Below are 4,389 nucleotides of genomic sequence, written 5' to 3' on the forward strand. Positions count from 1 at the left end.
TGAAATTTACGAAAGAAGACATTAGTGGGGTTTTTAAATCGATAACTACACCCTGAGGTAGAATAGGAGGATATAACTCTTATAAAACTTCAAATATATCCTACTTTCTTTTTTTTATAAAATTTAAATCATATGTAGAAAAATTTTTTTTCGATACACAATGGAAGTGTTCCCGAATCTCTAAGAATCCTCCTGCCCCAAGAGAGCTATGGACACTGAACCTCCTTTAACACTAACAATAATCAGATGTAGTACGGCCTAATCACGTTGACACACCGGTTCCCGTCAGATCACCGAAGTTAAGCTACGTTGAGCCTGGCTAGTATTGGATGGGTGACAATTTGGGAATTCTAGGCGCTGTAATTTTAATAGAAACGGTCGAGTTTTGTCCAAAATCGGCCCCATAAAAATTAGAAAAAAAAATACTAATTAGAACCTGTTTTCACTCCCAATCCATTTCACTAAAACGAGTTTATGTGATTCACCTTTCCACAATGTCAGACACAAGGTCAAGTTTGGGTTTGATGAAAATGTTTATGTGAAACGAATTGGATTCGAACTTCACACTCCAAGGTTTTCAGTCTCTATCGTTGGCCACTTAGCTACCTTTAAGAGTTTGTAATGAACATTTAGTAAATGAAATGTTTAAATAATAATCTATATATAAAAATGCATTTTTATTTATATAGGAAATTTGGTGCCTGCCCAGAATTCCCCTTATATTAAAAAAAAAATAAAGACAAATATGTATGATGTAGTAGCCGTTACGAAACGTAAATATCATATTCCAAAAATCATGTAAATTATTTAAGTAAATAAAATTTTATGGGTAAGAGAAGAGTGGCTGTTTTGTAAGCCATTTTGAAAACAATCTAAAAACAACAAAGGGAGGTAACTCGATAATTAAAAACTGCATGATATATATATTGTTACATGATAAAGGCTGTCCCCTTTTCATGTAAGTATAAAAACAGAGAGATTTAGTTAAAATGAAAATGAAATAGCATAGACGAAATTCGAACCTCGTAATTTAGTTTAGAAATAGATTACGAGAGAGAATTAGCAAATGGAATGTGAAAACAAACTATTGTTTAGCTTAGAGATAAAATAGTTTCAAGAAAAGAATGTGCATTGTCAATTCTGTTATGAAAATTTAATTGAAGAATGCAATTATAAAATAATTTAATAAACATGTTTTTAACATATTGGAAAAATAGGTTACTTGGAATATAGGTTAAAATTCCTTTTGTAAACAAAGGAAAAAGTTTTGGACACGCATTTCCAGAACACGTGAAAGAAGACATATGTTTTAACATGTGTATGACGTCATGGAAAATGGGAAGTTCTCGATATAGTTAGAAACTTTAGAGTTAAGCGAAGAGAAACTGGGGGAGAGTCAGAGGGAGTCTGAGGACGACAGACGACAGTCCAGTTGGGATTCGAACGTCTAGAAGCGAGACGGTCACCTTTGAAACATAGAATGTGAAGCTTTGAATTCTTGACTCAGAAAACAACGACCGGTCGGGAGAAGAAATAAACCCATCATGTGTTTTTATAAACGTCGTCTTTGTGTTGTAATTCTACCAAAAGGTAAAGTGAAAATTGTCATATGTCTTGTATATCATGTGTTTTAAAATGTCTTTATATACAATATCTCCTCACTCAAAGAGCTTCTACACTTCTAAGTATGAACATTTTATATATATGAATCTCGTCATAACACGAACAACATCCCTCAACAACATCTCTCTCAACATCATCTCTCTCTAAGACTCTAAGACTCACTCTTAATAAGACTCCTAAATATAACAAACACGATTTGGTGCCCGTTGACCAGTTTGCATCAACGATGCAATACCGAACCTGGGGTAAATACAACAATATGAATTCCTACGAATTCCCATTAATCGCTTAAAATGATTTTAATAAAAAATAATATTACTTGTTTAATTTATGTGATTTTTGGAACATGATATTTTCGTGTTGTCACAGGTTCGTATATTATACAGATTTTTTTAATATAGGGGGAGTCCTAGCTCTAGTTTCTCTCTTCTCTCATTTCATCTTCCACTATTTTTCTTCTCTCTCCTTCTCTGTTTCCCTACATAATTTCAGGTTTCTGCATTTTTCTTGTCTTTCTGCCTATCTATTGCATCCTATTCTTATACTTTGTTCTTCCCCTTTCTCTTTTTCAGCTGGTCTGTCTCTATCTTTCTCCGCCTCTCTCTCTCTCTCTCTCTCTCTCTCTCTCTCTCTGATAATTCATTCAAATCACATTTTCTAAATGAAAAAAAAATAAAAAAATAAAATAACTAATTAAATTCTATTCACCAAAGAATTTTAATGGCAACTACAATCTTCACAGACTTCATTAAAATTCTTGCATTTTTATTACAACGTTTCCCTTTTTTCTTTCGGATTAAATCGTTTCTATAATTTTTTTTTTTAAATATTTATTTCTGTTCGTTACTCAAGTTAAAATATCTCCACTGGTTCATTTATAAAGGATATTTTAAATTTCCTAGGAAATAAATGGAAAGTGGGCAATAACCTCCTCCCGCCCCCCAAAAAAGCAAAAACAGGCAAAAAATCACATATGACCTAGAGACCCCACTAGGGGGATACTTGTAATCCATCAATTGTGCTAATAATTTATTCACCAGTGTTAAAAGAATTATCCAATTTCAATGAAACGTTCAATATTTGTTCAACAAATCATATCTTTACTATTATATAAAAAGAACTTTGTGTATGCCTCTGTTCGTTCCTTATGGACTCGAAAACGGCTGAGCCGATTTTACGAAATTTCACAGGAAGATACTTTATGTGCATGGCAGTGTAATTAGATAGGTTTTCTATCGAAATGTTTTCAATAAGTATTGACAATCGATAATCGAAATAATCCGATGAAAGAAGGAATATGCGATATTGATATGAAATCAACATTAGGTTCTTTGATATGACATGGGCGCGTTCGAAATGAATGTTTCTGTTTAAAGCACAATTGAATCATAATACTTATCTTTTGCATTTTAAACTTTAATTCAAGCAGTTATATATAAAAAGTAATTTATAAAATCAACAGCAAATTCTCTACAGTGCAATGTAAACTACAGTGTATTGTGGAGTAAGTCACTGCTCATGTGAATCTTGCTCCCGGTGCACTGTGATGGATCCCTAACTGGAGCAGGCAATCAATCAACTTCACTGAAAAAAAAAAAATGGGCAATTTCACTGATTTCAATGACAATAAAAATATGGGAGTGTGAAACATTTGTTGATCATCATTTAATTCCGGGCAACGTCGGGTTTATCTGCTAGTCTCTCCATATATGAACCACAATGCCTGTGTGTGATGTTTATGTGTTCCCTATAGAAAGAAAGGTTAGAGAATCTACATAAAACCTATAAGTGTATTCTGATGTGAAATTTACGAAAGAAGACATTAGTGGTGTTTTCGAATCGATAACTGCACCCTGAGGTAGAATAGGAGGATATAACTCTTATAAAACTTCAAATATATCCTACTTTTTTTTTGATAAAATTTAAATCATATGTAGAAAAAATGTTTTTCGATACACGATGGAAGTGTTCCCGAATCTCTAAGAATCCTCCTGCCCCAAGAGAGCTATGGACACTGAACCTCCTTTAACACTAACAATAATCAGATGTAGTACAGCCTAATCACGTTGACACACCGGTTCCCGTCAGATCACCGAAGTTAAGCTACATTGAGCCTGGCTAGTATTGGATGGGTGACAATTTGGGAATTCTAGGTGTTGTATGTACTTTCCGTTTATCTCGGCATTGTTTCCAGTCATCCTGAACCTCCACTGTCCACTGGTATTCAACAATGTCGCTCAGGAGAAGTGTGGTTGGAGATTGCACAGCACTTACCACAAAAATTTCATGCGCAGGCACCCTTACTGTGGGTATCCATAGTCTGTCAAGACTGAAGGAAGCCTATACATCATATGTTACTAAAATTTATAGCATATCTATAAAATTTTCCAGAGACAATAAGTGGTTCGAATCTCTACGTTACCTCCTACCGAATATCTATGTGCTCGTGCACCTCTAAATGATTCATGCGTACATCGGCCCCATAAACTTCAAATATGTATGTCCGATTTTAATTAAATTTGAACTAAGTATATAATACACTAATCCAGAGAGCTTTCTTACATTTCTGCCTATTAGGGGTCAAAACGAGGGGTCAATAAGAACAAAGAAATAGAGTGTTATGAGAATAATAGGCAAGTACATAATAGCGATCCTTATTTAATCCCGAGCAATGCTGGGTCTTCTTGCTCGTCTATATAATAAGCAACCTCGATCGGATTGTTGTCTTCAATACGCTCTTTTCTACCAAAAATCAATATTTTATTC

General features: G+C 34.0%; 1 pseudogene; it reads left to right on the forward strand.

Annotated features, from left to right (window-relative positions):
• Positions 1-249: 249 nt before the first annotated feature.
• LOC145259429 (5S ribosomal RNA) lies at positions 250-366 on the forward strand (annotated as a pseudogene).
• The last annotated feature ends 4,023 nt before the right edge of the window (positions 367-4,389 follow it).

Source organism: Euprymna scolopes, chromosome 34 (assembly GCF_053919585.1).
Source record: "Euprymna scolopes isolate OS-2025 chromosome 34, ASM5391958v1, whole genome shotgun sequence".
Taxonomy (NCBI): Eukaryota; Metazoa; Mollusca; class Cephalopoda; order Sepiida; family Sepiolidae; genus Euprymna; species Euprymna scolopes.